The sequence below is a fragment of the Hemitrygon akajei genome, chromosome 9 (assembly GCF_048418815.1).
Source record: "Hemitrygon akajei chromosome 9, sHemAka1.3, whole genome shotgun sequence".
Classification (NCBI taxonomy): Eukaryota; Metazoa; Chordata; class Chondrichthyes; order Myliobatiformes; family Dasyatidae; genus Hemitrygon; species Hemitrygon akajei.
Genome location: NC_133132.1, coordinates 96359895 through 96379546, shown reverse-complemented (window position 1 = coordinate 96379546; position 19652 = coordinate 96359895). Strand labels below are relative to the sequence as shown.

General features: G+C 43.2%; 1 protein-coding gene across 3 annotated transcripts in view; it reads right to left on the bottom strand.

Moving 5' to 3' along the window:
* Positions 1 to 19407, bottom strand: part of LOC140733344 (uncharacterized) — a 148446-nt gene extending 129039 nt beyond the window's left edge. For 2 of the 3 annotated variants that reach the window (XM_073056553.1, XM_073056556.1), the window contains exons 1-2: positions 19329 to 19390; positions 133 to 188 (exon numbers count right to left, since the gene is read on the bottom strand). The gene's annotated coding sequence lies outside the window, so the exon portion shown is untranslated. Of the gene's footprint in view, positions 1 to 132; positions 189 to 19328 lie in introns of all 3 variants that reach the window. The other variant, XM_073056555.1, reaches the window with a different exon arrangement.
* Between the last annotated feature and the right edge of the window lie 245 nt (positions 19408 to 19652).

Sequence of the window (19652 nt, the reverse complement as noted above, 5' to 3'; positions counted from 1 at the left end):
TAAATCGTTGTAAAAGCATGATTTCAAGCATGAGGCAATACTCACACACTGTCATCTCTACCGGGCCTCACACAATGAGCTTGATATTTAAGCCCGTACTTATCAAAAAAGGAAAGTCGAATCGGTCCATACCATTTAGAATTGAAGGCTGCTGATTTCCACCTCGTCCAACTTCCTCTGCACAAATTCTGAAGTCAGATGAAAACCTTAAAGATTAGCTTTATTTGTCACATGTACATTGAAACATATAATGAAATGTGTAACTTGCGCCAAATCAGATCAAATCAATGAGGCCCACAAGTGTTGCTGTGATCCCGTCAACAACATAGTATACCCACAGCTCACTAACCCTAACCATGGGAGGAAATTAGAGCACCCGTAGGAAACCCACGTGGCCAAGTGGAGAGTGTACAAACTCCTGACAATCAAACCCCGATCTTACAGCTGGTGCTGTAGTAATGTTACGCTGTCCGCTACTCGACTGAGTTGCCCATAAGTTGCTGCTTCTTTCAATAACTATGACATGATTCTCATAGCCACTCTGGGGGGAGGGGGGGAAGATGAATTTGATGTCAAATTAACAGAGAAAACTGAGCATTTTACACCAGAACAATCAAGGGAGCTTAAGTAAGAACTCTTTATACTTCTGTCCAAAACTGTAGGAATGAGGAGAAGGCGGCTGACCTCAAACCTTCTCAGTCCAGTGCTCCACTCTTTATCTCCCACATCAGCTTCCTTTCTAAGTCTGTCTCATGCCCACTGGACCTCAAATCATTCCTGCAGGCTTTGAGTGGGTACCAACCTCATACATTACCTCTTCAGTTATAGTTCTCCAGCCACCAACCTGTTCTGAGTTTGTTCCCTTTAGCCATATATGCCTCATAAACAGCCTTTGGTAAAACAACTCCAGTTTTTCATAGGATCACTTAAGTAGCAGCAAACCAGGAAAATTAGCAGACAAACAATATTTCCATGACTGAACAATCCTACTGAATCCAGTGATTCAAAGCACAGACAGAGTGGACAGCCAGAGAATTCTTTTCCAGGGTGGAAATGGTAAATATAAGGGGGCATCATTTTAAGGTGATTGGAGGAAATTATAGGGTATATGTCAGAGTTAAGTTATTTTTTTCAGATAGAGTGGTGGATGCATAGAACACACTGCCAGTGGTGGTAGATACATTAGGGATACTTAAGGGACACTTGGACAGGCGTATGGATGATAGAAAAATGTGAGGGGAAAGGGTTAGTAGGTTAAAAGTTCTGCACAACATTGTGGGACAAAGGGCCTGCACTGTGCCGTACCGTTGCATTAATTATGGTGAACTCCGTTAACTAAATACTGGGAATCGTGATTTAATAACTGCCCCTCAGTTTGGAATCTCTCTTTCTCTGGACAATGTCAGTTTGAGCTCCAAGCTTATAAATTGTGCTTATAAGGAAAGATTGCTTCAAAATGTTATGAATACCTAGAGAGTGCCTGTAACACAAAAATTAATTCAATGCTGTTGCCAAAACATGAATCAGATGTGGTGTAAGTGTCTCAAGCAGGTTCCATTTTTCCATTTGGTAATATATCTACGCGCAGCACTACTACCACACAATTGTCATGCTCACTATGAGTAAGCTGACTGGAATAGCATGCACTGGCAGGAAATGGAGATTTAGCTCATCTGCATTCACCTGCCAAGATGAGATCAATGCTCCAGTTTCCTGTATATGCGGTATAAATGGCCAAGGGAATAAGGTTATGACATTGATTATGACATGCGTAAATTAAGCAAGCATGAGGCTTAACTCTTCTGAACATAGTATGTAAGATGATGTCATTTGAAATACGTTGGTTACAAGCTGCAGATATTTTATTTCTTGGTTTATTTAGAGAAACAGAGATTCTGGGCCATGTTTCAAAGAAGCTATATCAGAAGTTGATGATAAAAGAAATAAACAGGGTCAGTTGGTGGATATCCAACACAATTGCTACATTCAGCCTAACATAATGGTGTCTTTATGTTCCAAGTACTTGTTTTAGTCGATGTAGTTTGAAACCTGTAACCTGAAGGAGGTGGTTGAATAAGCAGCACATCACCTGAAGGCAAAAGGAGAGCTGATTTGCCAGCAAAGAAGTGCAGGGCTTGTTTCATTTTAACGCTGGGATGTGAAGAACCTCATCCGAGAAATGGGAGCAATTAACACCTTTTCATTGCATCTGCAAAAATTAATCTCAATCTAGTATCGATTATTACACTGGGTGGCCACTTCATTAGTCACCTCCTGCACCTACTAAAGTGGCCACTCAGTGGATGTTCGTGGTCTTCTGCTGCTGTAGCCCATCCATTTGTGCGTTCAGAGATGATCTTCTGCATCCCATTGTTATAACGCGTAGTTATTTGTATCACTGTCACTTTTCTCTTTGCTTGAACCAGTCTGGCCATTCTCCTCTGACCTCTCTCATTAACAAGGCATTTTCACCACTGAACCATCACTCACTGGATGTTTTTTCCCCCCTACCATTCTCTGAACCTCTTGACCATATCTGCATGCTTTCATACATTGAGCTGCTGCCACATGATTGGCTGATTAGATATTTGCATAAATGAGCAGGTGTGCAGGTGTACCTAATAAAGTGGCCACTGAATGTACATCATCTATTCCTGGTGAAATGATGCTTACCACAAAACCGAACACACGGCATTTCATTTGATAATAATAAAATAGATGTTAATGGGTTGGACATTTTCTTGGTAGCTGGCGTGGGCATGATGATGTTATTATTGATAATAAACAAGAGAAAATCTGCAGATGCTGGGAATCCAAGCAACAAAATGCTGGAGGAACTATGGAAAAAAGTACAGTTGATGTTTCGGGCCAAGACCCTTCAAGCCCGAAACATCAACTGTACCTTTTGCTGATGATATTACTTCTCCCCAAATTAGATTCCAACTCAAAGGTGCAGCTTATGACATCTGTAGATTGGCCCCAACGAAGCATTTTGTTCCAATTGTTCTCTTTAAGGGTCTCTGCCAACTCTGAGTGAGGAGCTTGGTAACTGATAGGAGGTTGTTTCAACATCTTTCACTGTTCTGTTTCTAACAACCAGTGTCTTCTCCAGAATTTAGCTGCAGCTAAAATTTTATTATTGGAGGCATTGCAATGGTAGTGACTGGGGACTTAACATATGTAAGAGACTGTCAGGCAAGCAATGCACAAACAGGCACCTTCCAGTCTCTTACCTGCTAACAGGAGTCACTCGCCACTCATTTCCAAATCATTACCTGTAGCCCATTGAAACTCAGCTCAAATCCACCATCCTTCTTCACGCATACAAACCAGCCAGCTGTTCTTAGCCTTCAGTTACCTTGACATGTTAAGTATCTGGTCTCTCTTATTTTGTGGTCCCCTGTGGCTTGTTATTTTGCAGTTTATTAGTAAAATGTTGTTTACAGCTAAATCATTTCTGCTGCTCTGCTTTTGGGTGAAGCCTCCTCTACGTTTCCTGACAGGATGAGTGAACCAACAGTTGACCCAGGAGAGTACGTTCACTTGAACGAAGACATCCTTTCACAGGAGCGCACAGTCCCGAAGCAGCAGGAAACCTATTCGTCACTCTCAACCAACTCTCCGTCTCAATGCAGCATCCCTGTGTTCCCTCAGAGCGCTGGGCGTCAGTGCCCAAATGCTTCGACAGATCCCCAACCCAACGCTGCAACTTCCTGTCCCAGTGTGTCTTGCACTTGGAGCTCCAGCCATCTCCGTATGTTACAGACAGAGCCAAAAGTGCCTCTGTCACTTCTCTCGTGACTGGGTGAGCTCTGACCTGGGCCGCCACTAATTGGGGGAATAAAATCACCATTTGTAATAAATATGAAGACTTTACCACTGAGACACGCTGGGATTTCAACTATCCGGGAAGCGGATAGGATACTTGGCCTGCATCCAGTCTGGATGGAATTCAGGACCCTCACGGTGTAGTGCGTTGGAATGCTGCTGGTCCAGTACCAAAGTTCAAAGTACATTTGTTATCAATATGTATACATTATACATCCTTGAGATTCATCTCCTTACAGAAAGCCACAAAACAAGGAAACCCAATAGAACGCATATAAAAAAGAACACTGTCAATCACCCAATATGCAGAAAAAAAAACAAATCGTGCAACCAGTAAAAGTAAACAAATAACATTCAGAACTGAAGTTCTCAAAAGTGAGTCCACAGTCACGAAGCCAGTCATCTCTACCGCCTATTCAGGAGTCCATTAGTTGCCGACCACAGCCTTGGTTCAGCACAGAGACAAGTAAACCTCACAGAGCAGCCAAATTTGAAAATGCCAGGAAAAGAGGCAATCTATATTGCTCTTTCTTTAACTGCCCTCTCACCTGTAATTTTCCATTCATTGACTATCTGCTAAAGCCAATCACATTGCTTGACAAACCGAGAATGAGCTACAGACCATCCCCCAACCTCCAGGTGTGTCACTCTAGAGGTGGCCTTGATAAGGAGAGAGCTGACTATCTCTACGACAATTCATTCTCAGTCTGAGAGATTTATTGAACCCCCACTTCAAGCCAATGTGGTTTCTTCTAATTAATCTATCACTGTCAATTTCAGGAGATGAGGAACAAGCCAAATACATGGCTTAGCTGCTGGGTCCACTTATCCACGCAAAGTACAATAGTCTTACTGCTTCCTTACTGCTAGTCTTACAGTGTCACAGCGGCTCATTGGCTCTTGACAGGTTTAATTAATTCTATACTCAGTGGCCACTTTATTAGGTACATCTGCCTATTCATGCAAATCTCTAAACACGGTAGATTCCACAGATGCTGGGAATCAAGAGCAACACACACAAAATGCTGGAGGAACTCAGCAGGTCAGGTAGCATCTACGGAAATGAATAATCAGTTGTCATTTCAGGCCGAGACCCTCCATCACATCCTGATGAAGGGTTCTGGCCCGAAACATTAACTGTTCCTGCATTTCCATAGGTGCTGCTTGACCTGCTGAATTCCTCCAGCATTTTGTGTGTTGCAATGCAAATATATAATCGATCATTCATGTGGCAGCAACTTAATGCATAAAAGTGTACAGACGTGGTCAAGATGTTCAGTTGTTCAGACCAAACATCAGAATGGGAAGGAAATATGATCTAAGTGATTTTGACCTTGGAATGATTGTTGGTGCCAGACAGGGTGCTTAGAGTATTTCAGAAACTGTTGATCTGGGATTTTCATGCACAACAGTCTGTAGAGTTTACAGAGAATGGTGCAGAAAACAAAAAAAAAACATCCAGTGAGCGGCAGTTCAGTGGGTGAAACTATCTTGTTAATGAGAGAGGTCAGAGGAGAATGACCAGACTGGTTCAAGCTAACAGGAAGATGACAGTAACTCAAATAACCACACGTTATAACAGTGGTGTACAGAAGAGCATCTCTAAATGCACAACACGTCAAACCTTGAAGCGGATGGGCTACAGCAGAAGATCACAAATATGCACTCATTTACAGGAGGTACCTAATAAAGTGGCCACTGAATGTAAGATGTGGTGTGTGCCTCTGCTGGAGAGTTGGAAAGTTTGTCAAATTCCATAAAAGAACAGTAGTGTTTTGGTTAGCTAGAACTTTTAAGAATCTCTTAAACGTTCCTAATGTATCTGCCTCTACCACCACCCTGGTACCATGTACCCACCACTCTCTGTGTGAAAACCTACCTCCGACCTCCTCCCCTATATTTTCTTCCAATTGTCTTAAAAATTATGGTGACTCAAATTAGCCATTTCCACCCTGGGAAAACATTTCTGACTGTCCACTTAATCTATGCTTCTTAGCACCTTGTACTGCTCACAGAAAATGGTGGAGGAAGCTGCCAGATCAGGCAGGGGAATAAACAGTCAACATTTTGGGGAAAGACCCTTCATCAGGACTGGAAAGGAAGTGGGAAGAAACCAGAATAAGGAGGTGGCAGAAGGGAAGGAATTCAAGCTGGCAGGTGGTAAGTGAAATCAGGGGAGGGGGAAGATGTCTGGGTCGAAGTGAGGAACTGGGAGATGATAGGCAGTGAGGAAAAGACTTGTGCATGAATCCTCCGCTTCCCCCATGCTGCTCAACTCACTGAACCTCATCAGCAAACGTTCATTGTAAAGGAAACAGGTTTACTATTCATTGTAAAGGTTTCTGGTTTTGATCTATACTTTGGTCTGAAGGATTGGCAATTTACAAGCATGAACATTCTTTGTAAGCAAAGGCTTGTGCAACTTTGCATGAGTCATATGATGTGAATTTTGGAGTTTTGTTTGTGTTAGGGGGCGTTGCTACTGCACAGGATTGAAATAAGCTGCAAAGTTGTAAATTTAGAATTTAGAATTTATTTAAATCTTACATCCATCCCAGTGAGGGAGTACAAATCTTTGCGTTATGACTCCATTGCAATGTACAGACATGCGAATTTAAGTCTAATAGCTTGTACAAAGAAGCCTTTGGTCCTGGCTTTAATGCTGCAGTACCATTTGTCAGACGGAAGCAGCTGTAGCAGTTTATGGTTGGGGTGACTGGTGTCCCCGATGATCTTTCAGGCCATCTTTACGCACCTGGTGCTGTAAATACTCTCAGTGAAGGGAAGTTCACGTTCACAGATGTGCTGGGCTGTCCGTACCACTCTCTGCAGTGCCCAGTGATCAAGGTTGGTGCAGTTCCCATACCAGACAGTGATACAGCCAGTCAGGATGCTCTCGGAGGTGCCCCTGTAGAATGTCTTTGAGGATTTGGGGGTTCATGCTGAACTTCTCAAGCTGCCTGAGGTAGAAGAGACGCTGTTGTGCTTTCTTTGCAATAAAACTGGTGTGTACAGTCCAGGTGAGATCATCGGTGATGTGTATACTGAGGAACTTGAAACTACTCACCCACTCAACTGCAGTCCCATTGATGTTGATCGGGACAAGCCTGGCTCCATTCCTCCTGTAATTCATAATCGGCTCCTTTGTTTTTTGGACATTGAGGGAGAGGTTGTTATCCTGGCACCACTGTGTCAGGGTGTCAACCTCTCCTCTGTAGGCTGTCTCATCACCGCTACAAATAAGGCCAATCAAAGTTGAGTCATCCACAGCAGATTGGAGCCGTGTGTGGCAGTACAGTTGTGGGTGTAAAGGGAGTGGAGAAAGGGACTCAGGACACAACCCTAGGGGGCACCTGTGTTGAGGGGCAGAGAGACAGAGGAGAGGGAGCCCATCCTTACCACCTGTCAGCAATCCGATAAGAAGTCTAGGACCTAGCTGCACAAGATGGGGCTCCATCAGAGGCACTAGCCTCCGTAGTATCAAGGAGTGACACCTCAAAAAGGTGGTGCCCATCATGAAATACCCCATCACCCAGGTCATGCCTTGTTCTCATTGCTACCATCAGGAAGGAGGTACAGAAGCCTGAAGGTACACATTCAGTGATTCAGGAACAGCTCTTGCCCTCTGCCATTGATTTCTGAATGGACACTGGACCCACGGACATTACCTCACTACTTGTTGTTTTTATTTTTGCACTACTTATTTAACTATTTGATACATATATAAACACTGTAATTCAAGTGGGTTTTTTTTCTATTTGGTATTGCAATATATTGCTGCTGCAAAGACAACAAATTTCACAACATATGCTGGTGATATTAAACTTGATTCTGATTCCGATTAAAGGCTGTACTTCAGGTCCACTAAAATCCAAGGAGATTGCTGGATTTTATGGTAAGAATCATTCACACTTAATCTTGAATTAATGTGAAACCACAATAAAGTCAGATTTTGAACCCCAATATTTAGCAAAAATATCCTGCCAAAAGATCAGAGATCTCTTCTGGTGGTTTAGATTCTGGTAGTTTTAGAACTTCCATCATTTATTTTTATTTGTTCTGCAACCCTTGCTTTAAATTTTCTGCCCATTATGCCACAGGCAATGAAGTTCCTCCATCTCTGCCACCTAGATGTAAAAGCATTTTTCATTGCTGTTTCCACAACAGTCTTGTTTGACCAGTCAGGGGTGTTAGTCCTGAGTGAACCCCTGAACCTGCAGGTCTGGTGGACCACCCTTAGTCTGACCTCTATCCTTTGACCTGTTTGGCATGGGTGACCCAATCAAGTGCCAAAGCATAAAGCCCTGTCTTCAACCAACAGACAGTGGCTCTCCAGGCCATTGAGGCACACAAACCTCCAAACCACAGCAAGGTTGTGGTCCTCTTGGAGGCCTTGTTGTATACTCTGGTTCTACATGCTTCTTGAAATCTTTGCACTAGATGATTGTTGCAACTTTTGCAAACCTTTTTAGCCCACTCCTTCATGGTGATACACCTTCAGTTATCTTTCTGCCTTTTAAAGGGGTCCCTTAAGACCTATCATTTTTCCAATCTTATCTGTCCTAATTACCCTGATTTCCTTACAACCATCAGGTTCCTGAATTGGCATGGATAACTTCACTCACCTGAACTCTGAACTGAATCAACAACTTATGGACTCTCTTTCAGGGACTATTTTGCACATTGGTTGTTTGCCAAGATAGGTGAGTAGTCTTTCATTGATTCTATTGTATTTATCTGTTCTGCTTGTGAATGCTGGAAAGAAAATGAATCTCTCAAAGTAGCATATGGTGACATATATGTACTCTGATAATAAATTTACGTTGAAACTTTGAAATGTTAATATCATCTGTGGCTCTGTGTCAAAACTTAAAGTCTGATAATCGCCCCATTAAAGTAGCTTGGAACATTTGGCATATGTAATTAAATCCAAGCTGAAAATTGAGGCTGTTTTTATTAAGTGTGATAAGATTACAGAGAGACTTGAGAGGAATGTCGAACATTTGGAAGGGAAGGGGCATATGTGAAACAGACTGTTTCCAGTGGTTGAGATGATTAGAGCAAGGGACTTCGGCTACAAGTTTGCTCAACTCATTACAGTGCAGATTGGCTATTCATCTCATGGAGACGAAGACATTACTGTGCTCCTCTTCAGCTCTTTCTTTGCAACCCTCCGGTAGTTTTTATTTCTTGCAGACTCTGATTTCCTTCTTAAAGGTGATGATTCCTTTCACTACAATTTCAAGCAGTAAGTTCTGAAGCAGTACACACAGCACAGGAATAGGCCCTTCGGTCCATGGCACCTGTCCCAACCATGATCCCAATCAAATCTAATCCCATCTGCTTGCACATGGTCTAGATCCCTCCATTCCTCAGATGAGAAAATCTGAGGATGCTGGAAATCCAAACAACACACTCAAAATGCCGGAGGAACGCAGCAGGTCCTGATGAAGGGCCTCGGCCCGAAATGTCGACTCTTTGCTCTTTTCCATAAATGCTGCCTGGCCTGCTGAGTTCCACCAGCATTTTGTATGTGTTCCCTCCATTCTTTGCCTGTTCATGTGTCTGTCTAAATGCCTCTTAGTGTTGCTTTTCTATCTGCTTTAACCAATTCTTCTGCCTGAGCATTCCAGGCACCTACCACACACTTTGTAGAGAAAAAAATCTTGCCCTGGATAATCCCTTTTAAAGGTCTCCTCTAATCTCAAAGCTATGGTTAGTTTTTGAAATAAGAAAAAGACTTTGACCACCTACCTTGTCTATACTTCTCATAATTTTATATATTTCTGCCTATTTTTGCTTCTCTGTCTCTGATGCTCCAGAGAAAACCATCCAAGATTGTCTAACCTCACAAAATAGCAGCAGGTACCAGAGACAGGAAGTCCTGCATGAAAAAGTTCTTCCTCACATCAAAGTCAAAGTAAATTTATTATCAAAGTACTGTTACACCATACACTACCTTGAGGTTCAGTTTCTTGCGGGTATTTACAAGAAAATAAAGAATTGCAATAGAATTAATGAACTCTCTAAACAGACAAAAACTGACAACAAATGACCAATGTGCAAAAGACAAATTGTGCAAATAAAAAATCATAATGAGAGCATGAATTGTGGAGTCCTTGAAAGTGAGTCTGTAGGTAGGAGAATCAGTTTGGTGTTGGTGTCCTCACTGGTTCAGGAGCCTGACGGTTACAGGGTAATGTCAATGGTTCAATTTAATGTCAAACAAAGTATAGAGTATACATCCTGAAATCCTTACTCTTTACAGATATCCACAAAACAGAGAGAAAAAACCCAAAGAACGAGTGACAGAAAAACATTAGAACCCCAAAGCACCCTTCTCTCCTCCCACACACAAGCACCAGCAAATCATCAGCCTTTTCTCCTGCCCTCACTTTTTCCAGCAAAAAGCATTAGCTCCCTCCACCTCCCCCCCCCCCCCCCCATCATTAGCAAACAATAGCAAACCTCCAAAAACCATGATCTATAGTCCATCAGAAACAGTTCATCCAAACACCTTGACTTCTCAACAGGCCCTCTCTCTCACAAATGACGGAGAGAGAGAGATATTGCTCCCGCTACAGCAAGAGGAGAGGCCAACACTCACTGTTCCAAAGTTACAGGCTGCAGCATTAAGTATTTCAAGTTTGTTACGAATGTGGAGCAACTCTGATGGGCCGAAGGGTGCAAAGTCGCCCCCTCCTTTTGGAGAATCGCAAATCGCTACTATTCCGATGCTGTTATCAAGGGAGATGAGAGAGACACAGGATAACAGCAAAGGCAGTTGTTATAGACAACGCAGAATACACAAGGTGGAATGTCTCCTATTGACAAAGAGAGAGATTACTGCTATTGTCTCTTGAAGGAGGAATTGTGTATTGAGTACTGTACTATTCATTGAAACCCCTAAGGGGGCAACCAGAGTGGTCTGGTTGAGGGATTGCATCATCCCAACCTGATTGACATCTGAGACCCCGTGAGTGAGGATAAAAGTAGGGTCTGGGGAAACACCCCTCAGACACACCAGGAGAAACGCTACGAGACCGGTGGGGGCTTCTGTGTGTGTCCACCCTTGCCTGGGTGACGAGTCCACCACGGAACGGTCTAGCTAAAGGACGCGGAGGGGTCATACGTGAATGGCCACAACAACAACGCATCGACGGATCAAGATCGTAAAAGGAAAATCAGCAAGTTAACAGCTGTTACTGCTTTTTTTCTCTTTCTCTCTCTCCAACAATTGCAACACCGCGAGCAACAACGACTGCAGCCTGTATGAACTGAACTGAACTTTATATTTCCATCGGACAATTCATTATCCCCTAGACAACGATAGAGCTTATTTCTTATTGATTATTATTATACCCGCACTTTTAGGTTTAGTATTGATGACGTATATTATCTGTATATTTGCATTGATTTGCTTAGAATCAGCGAAGGAGAAGTATGTCGACTGTTCCAGCGACTTAAGACCCGAAAATCTCCAGGCCCAGATGGGGTCTCCCCCTCCTGTCTACGAGCCTGTGCTGATCAGCTGGCTCCCATCTTCACTCAGCTCTTTAACAGATCTCTGGAGCTGAGTGAGGTTCTGACTTGCTTCAAGCGCTCTACCATCATCCCGGTCCCCAAGAAACCCACCATCACAGGACTGAACGACTACAGACCTGTCGCACTGACATCTGTAGTCATGAAATCCTTTGAACGCTTGGTGTTGAACCACCTGAAGACCCTCAGATCCAGCCTGCTGGATCCCCTGCAGTTTGCCTACCAGGCATATAGGTCAGTAGACGATGCAGTCAACCTGGGACTGCACTATATCCTGCAACATTTGGATCGTCCTGGGACCTATGCTCGGATGCTGTTTGTGGATTTCAGTTCAGCGTTTAACACCATCGTCCCTCATACCCTCTGCTCCAAATTGTCTCACCTTACTGTGCCACCTGACCTCTGTGATTGGATTTACAGCTTCCTGACCAACAGAAGTCAGCAGGTAAGGATGGGACAGGTCACCTCGGATATTCGAATCACCAACACCGGCGTCCCCCAGGGGTGTGTCCTCTCTCCACTGCTGTTCTCCCTCTACACCAATGACTGCACCTCCTCCAACCCCTATGTGAAGCTTTTGAAGTTTGCAGACGACACTACCGTCATCGGACTCATTCAGAATAGTGATGAGTCTGCATATCGACAGCAGGTGGACCAACTGGCGCTCTGGTGCAGTCGGAACAATCTGGAGCTGAACACGCTCAAGAGAAAGGAGATGATAGTGGATTTCAGGAGACATCCCCCCGCTATGACTCCCCTCACAGTCCTCAGCAGCCCTGTGTCCACCGTGGAGAACTTCAGGTTCCTGGGAACCACCATCTCTCAGGATCTGAAGTGGGAGCAGAACATCAGCTCCATCCTGAAGAAGGCCCAGCAGCGGATGTATTTCCTGCGGCTCTTGAGGAAATACGGTCTGCCTCAGGAATTGCTGCTGCAGTTCTACACTGCAGTCATTGAGTCTGTCCTGTGCACCTCCATCATTGTGTGGTTTGGACCGCCACCAAGCAGGATAGAACCAGACTACAGCGCACAGTGAGGACTGCCGAGCGCATCATTGGAGCCTCCCTGCCCTCTATTGTGGACCTGTACTCTTCCAGGTTGAAGAGGGCGGGGAACATCATAAAGGACTCCTCCCATCCTGCGCACGGACTGTTTGATCTGCTTCCGTCTGGTAGGCGCTTCAGATCCCTCCAGACTAAGACTAATAGGCACTGGAGAAGTTTTTTCCCTACTGCGGTCACTTTGCTGAACAGTTAACTGCCGGTTAACTGTCGGCTAACTATTACTTGGATTGCACTACCTGTATGTATAATCTATATTTTCATTTATATTTATCATTATTATTGTTTTGAGCAGAGAGACAACATCTGCCGGAAGTAAATTCCTTGTATGTGCATAGGTACTTGGCGATTAAAGTCTGATTTTGATTCTCATTCTGATTCTGATATTATTTTTGTGTATTTTTTACTAATAAATACTGTTAAAAATAGTATCATCAGACTTCAACGGCTACTCCTATCTTTGCTGGTAAGACACCCAGTTACGGGGTTCATAACAAGTTCCTCTGATTCAAGAATCAGCAACCCTCTCTCACCATCGAGAGAGAGGGTAATAGCTCAAGTGCAGAGGCCTCTGACCGCTGTCTCGATCTTCCACAAAACTTCAGTTGGCAACATTGGGAAGGAATTGGGTCATCCCGAGAGCACTCATCTTCCCAGCCGCTCTCTGCCTCCTTCGCTTAAATGTATGTATTCTGCTTCCCAACAATTCCACCAATGGGAACACTCTTTCTCACTACTGTATATCGAGACCGTTCATGGCTTTGAAATTTCTACCAAACTACCTCTGAGAAATTCAACCCAAGCTTCTCTAGTCTATCCACTGAAAAAGCCCACTCCGCAGGGACCATGCTACTAAACTTCACATCTTTCATCGGAGGAGTGGGGGGATCAGAATTGAATGTAATACACTAGTTACCCCCAATCAGATGTTTCATTTTTATAGATCTATCTCAGCCTTTTCAAACACTTCTCCAATTCAGTGATACAGTATTGAATCCAAGACCTATTCTATCCTTTGTGTGAAAAAAAACTTTTCCTCACCTTCGCTCTAATCTTTCTATCAATTACCAATGTCAATAAGACCACGGAACTGATAGTAGACTTCAGGAGAGGGAAGTCAGAGGTCCATGAGCCAGTACTCATTGGAATATAAGAGGTGGAGAGGGTCAGTAACTTTAAATTCCTGGGTGTCACTATCTCAGATAACTTGTCCTTGTCCCATCATATAAATATAATTGTAAGTGTTGTTGCTTTGATGTAGCTGTGTATTTTGAATAATAATAATAATAAAAAGATTTGAAAGATAAAAATAGTTGTGAAGAAAGCACAATAGCACCTCTACTTCCTCAGGAGTCTGCAGAATTCGGCATGTGATCAAAAACCTTGGCAAACTTCTATAGATGTGTGATGGAAAGTGTACTGACCGTCTGCATTACAGCCTGGTATAGGAACACCAAAGCCTTTGAGCAGAAAATCCCTCAAAAGGTAGCGGATTCGACCCAGTACATCATGGGTAAAACCCTCCCAACCATTGAGCACATCTATATGAAACGTTGCCATAGAAAAACAACATCCATCACTGAAGAGCCTCACCAACCAGGCCATGCTCTTTTCTCGCTGCTGCCACCAGGTAGAAGGTACAGGTGCCTCAGGACTCGCACCACCACGTTCAGGAACAGTTACTACCCCTCAACCATCAGGCTCTTGGACAAAAGGGGATAACTACACTCATTAAAGGACTCTTACCTTGTTATTTCATGCACATCATTTATTGCTATTTATTTATATCTGCATTTGCACAGGTTGGTTACAGTTTACAGATCCTGCTTACAGTTACTGTTCTATAGATTTGCTAAGTATGCCTGCAGATAAAGAACCTCAAGGTTGTACATGGTGACATGTATGTACTCTGATAATAAGTTTTACTTTGAACTTATTTTGTATCTATTGCAACTGGAGTTTGCTATCTCTGAGAAAGAGTTTGACCCTTTTTAACTAGGCTCCTTGTTGCTTTAGAGACCTCAATTAATTCACCTCTTAGTCTTCTTGCACACTTGAAGTATTACAGACAGTTCAGGTTGCCTCATTAAAGGAAGGGTGTGGAAGTTTTAGAGAGGGTGCAGAGGAGATTTACCTGGATGCTGCCTGGATTAGAGAGCATGTCTTATGAGGATAGGTTGAGCAAGCTTTGTTTTTTCTCTTTGGAACAAAGGAGGATGAAAGATGTCTTGATCGGGAAGTATAAGATGATAAAAGGCATATATAGAGTGGACAGCCAGAGACTTGTTCCCAGAGAGGAAATGGCTGATACAAAAGGGCATAATTTTAAGGTGAGTGGAGGAAAGTACAGTGGAGAATGTCAGAGGTAACTTTTTTCCCCACTAGGAGTGGTAAGTGTGTAAAATGCACAGTCAGGGTGTGAAAGAGGCAGATACATTAGGGACATTTAAGAATCTCTAATAGACAAGAATGAATGAAAAATGGAGTCCTAATTTGGAGGGAAGTGTTAAATTGATCTTGGGTAATTTAAAAGGTCAGCATAGTATTGTGGGCTGAAGGGCCTGTACTGTGCTATACTGTTCTATGTTCTATTCCAAATAAAACAACACTCACTGTCCTAAACGTCCTCAAAATTACAATCTTCAAATCCTGCCATCATCTCTGTAGATCTCTGCAACCTGTAGCACTATCACTTTTTTCCCCAACATTGAATCTGGAGTCAAATTTAGACCAGACCAGGTCGGAGCTGCAGATTTTCTTCCCCGGTGAACCGAGTATATTTTTCCAATCATCTGTAGATCAATTGTGATCAATTCTAATTGCAATAAATCTGATTATAATCAATCTGTAGATTATAATTACAGATTGATATAGATTACAGATTAGAGTCTGCAGAAACCAAGGTGAAGTAACGGATGTGGCATCAATACGTGTTTTCTGTATAACCATATAACAATTACAGCAGGGAGACAGGCCATCTCGGCTCTTCTAGTCCGTGCCGAACGGTTACTCTCACCTAGTCCCACTGGCCCGCACTCAGCCCATAACCCTCCATTCCTTTCCTGTCCATATACCTATCCAATTTTACTTTAAATGACAATATCTAACCTGCCTCTACCACTTCTACTGGAACCTTGTTCCACACAGCTACCACTCTCTGAGTAAAGAAATTCCCCCTCATGTTACCCTTAAACTTTTGCCCCCTAACTCTCAACTCATGTCCTCTTGTTTGAATCCCCCCTACTCTCAATGGAAAAAGCCTATCCACGTCAACTCTATCTATCCCCCTCATAATTTTAAATACCTCTATTAAGTCCCCTCTCAACCTTCTACGCTCCAAAGCATAAAGACCTAACTTGTTCAACCTTTCCCTGTAACTTAGGTGCTGAAACCCAGGTAACATTCTAGTAAATCTCCTCTGTGCTCTCTCTATTTTGTTGACATCTTTCCTATAATTCGGTGACCAGAACTGTACACAATACTCCAAATTTGGCTTTACCAATGCCTTGTACAATTTTAACATTACATCCCAACATAAAGCTCTGATTTATAAAGGCCAACATACTGAAAGCTTTCTTCACCACCCTATCCACATGAGATTTCACCTTCAGGGAACTATGCATCATTATTCCTAGATCACTCTGTTCTACTGAATTCCTAAATGCCCTACCATTTACCATGTATATCCTATTTTGATTATTCCTACCAAAATGTAGCACCTCACACTTATCAGCATTAAACTCCATCTGCCATCATTCAGCCCACTCTTCTAACTGGTCTAAATCTCTCTGCAAGCTTTGAAAACCTACCTCATTATCCACAATGCCACCTATCTTTGTATCATCTGCATACTTACTAATCCAATTTACCACCCCATCATCCAGATCATTAATGTATATGACAAACAACATTGGACCCAGTACAGATCCCTGAGGCACACCACTAGTCACCGGCCTCCAACCTGACAAACAGTTATCCACCACTACTCTCTGGCATCTCCCATCCAGCCACTGTTGAATCCATTTTACTACTTCAATATTAATACCTAATGATTGAACCTTCCTAACTAACCTTCTGTGTGGAACCTTGTCAAAGGCCTTACTGAAGTCCATATAGACAACATCCACTGCTTTACCCTTGTCAACTTTCCTAGTAACCTTTTCAAAAAATTCACTAAGATTTGTCATACATGACCTTCCATGCACAAATCCATGTTGACTGTTCCTAATCAGACCCTGTCTATCCAGATAATTATATATACCATCTCTAAGAATACTTCCCATTAATTTACCCACCACTGATGTCAAACTTACAGGCCTGTAATTGCTAGGTTTACTCTTAGAACCTTTTTTAAACAAAGGAACAACATGAGCAATATGTCAATCCTCCGGCACCATTCCCGTTTCTAATGACATTTGAAATACTTCTGTCAGAGCCTCTGCTATTTCTATACTAACTTCCCTCAAGGTCCCAGGGAATATCCTATCAGGACCTGGAGATTTATCCACTTCTATATTCCTTAAAAGTGCCAGTACTTCCTCCTCTTTAATCATCATAGTTTCCATAACTTCCCTACTTGTTTCCCTTACCTTGCACAATTCAATACCCTTCTCCTTAGTGAATACCAAAGAAAAGAATTTGTTCAAAATCTCCCCCATCTCTCTTGGCTCCACACATAGCTGTCCACTCTGATTCTCTAAGGGACCAATTTTATCCCTCACTATCCTTTTGCTATTAATATAACTGTAGAAACCCTTTGGATTTATTTTCACCTTACTTGCCAAAGCAACCTCGTATCTTCTTTTAGCTTTTCTAATTTCTTTCTTAAGATTCTTTTTACTCCTCGAGCACCTCATTTGCTCCATGCTGCCTATATTTATTGTAGATCTCTCTCTTTTTCTGAACCAAGTTTCCAATATCCTTTGAAAACCATGGCTCTCTCAAACTTCTAACCTTTCCTTTCAACCTAACAAGAACATAAAGATTCTGTACCCTCAAAATTTCACTTTTAAATGACTTCCATTTCTCTATTACATTCTTCCCATAAAACAAATTGTCCCAATCCACTCCTTCTAAATCCTTTCACATCTCCTCAAAGTTAGCCATTCTCCAATCAAAAATCACAACCCTGGGTCCAGTCCTATCCTTCTCCTTAATTATATTGAAACTAATGGTATTGTGATCCCTGGACCCGAAGTGCTCCCCAACACATACCTCCACCACCTGACCTATCTCATTCCCTAACATGAGATCCAACACGGCCCCTTCTCTAGTTGGTACCTCTATGTATTGCTGCAAAAAAACTATCCTGCACACATTTTACAAACTCCAAACCATCCAGCCCTTTTACAGTATGGGCTTCCCAGTCTATGAGTGGAAAATTAAAATCTCCCACAATCACAATCCTGTGCTTACTACAAATATCTGCTATCTCCTTACAAATTTGCTCTTCCAATTCTTGCTCCCCATTAGGTGGTCTATAATACACCCCTATAAGTGTTAATACACCTTTCCCATTCCTCAATTCCACCCAAAGTCTCCCTAGACGAGCCCACTCATCTATCCTGCCAGAACACCACTGAAATATTTTCTCTGACAAGCAATGCAACACCTCCCCCTCTTGCCCCTCCGATTCTTTCACACCTGAAACAACGAAGTCCAGGAATATTTAGTTCCCAATCACACCCCTCCTGCAACCATGTTTCACTAATAGCTACAACATCATATTTCCAGGTATCAATCCATGCTCTAAGCTCATCCACTTTTCTTACAATGCTCCTAGCATTAAAATAAATGCATTTAAGAAATTCTCCACATCTTCCCCTCTGTTTATCTCGAACGGTGCAAACAACTTTATCTTCTTTTTCTTCCTTCTCCCATATATCTGTTCCTACACTCTGGTTCCCCTCCCCCCTTGTATCTAGTTTAAATCCACTGGAGTCTCACTAGCAAACCTACCTGCAAGAATATTTGTCCCCCTCCAGTTCAGATGTAAACCGTCCCGACGGAACAGGTCCCACTTTCCCTGGAAAACTGCCCAATTATCTTTAATTCTGAAGCCCTCCCCCCTGTACCATGTCTTCAGCCACGTGTTGATCTGCACTATCTTAATATTTCTAAACCTACCTGCACGTGGCACTGGTAACAATCCTGAGATTGCTATCCTGGAGGTCCTGTCCTTTAACTTGGCACCTAGCTCCCTAAACTCACCTTTCAGGACCTCCTCACTCTTCCTACCCACATCATTGGTCCCTACGTGGACCACGACATCTGGCTGCTCACCCTCCCTCTTGAGAATACTGAGTACTCGATCCGAGATATCGCGGACCCTGGCACCAGGGAGGCAACAGACCATCCGGGATTCTCCATCTCTTCCACAGAGCCTCCTATCTGTCCCCCTAACTATTGAATCCCATCACTACTGCTCTCCTCTTTTCCCTCCATCCCTTCTGAGCTGAGGGTCCAGTCTCGGTGCCAGAGATGCAACCACTGCAACTTGTCCCTGGTCGTCCCCACCAACAGTATCCAAAACGGTATACTTATTATTGATGGGAACGGCCACAGGGGTGCTCTGCTCTTCCTGTTTATTCCCCTTCCCTCTCCTGACAGTCACCCAGCTATCTGTCTCCTGACTCTTAGGGGTGACTATCTCCCTGAAACTCCTGTCTATTTCTGCCTCTGCCTCCCGAATGATCCGAAGTTCATCCAGCTCCAGCTGCAGTTCCCTAACTCGGTTTGTCAGGAGCTGCAGCTGGATGCACCTTTCGCTGGTGTAGTCATCAGGGACAATTGTGCTCACCCTGGCTTCCCACATACTGCAAACGGAGCACTCAGCTGTCCTAACTGCTGCCTCCATTACCTACTCCTAAACTAATTAGATTAATTAAAGGAGCTTACCCGGCCTTGCCTCACCTGGAGTGAAGCTCGTCCTCAGCCTCTGCTCGCTTAAATTCTCCCACTGATCTCAGAGGCCGTCTTTCACGCGCTTGCGCAGTTGTGCCCCGTTCAAACCTCGCCTCTGCCTGTTGTATATTTTAATACACCTTTAGCTTTCACATGTTGCACTGTAGATTAGTTGCAGATAAGGGTGAAGAAATGGCCAGTTGAGTTTAACCCAGCTAAATATGAGGTGTTGCATTTTCGGAGATATATGATTAGGAAAGGGACTCTTAAAAGGGATGATATGCAGAGGGACTCTTGGGTCAAGTCCACAGCTCCTTG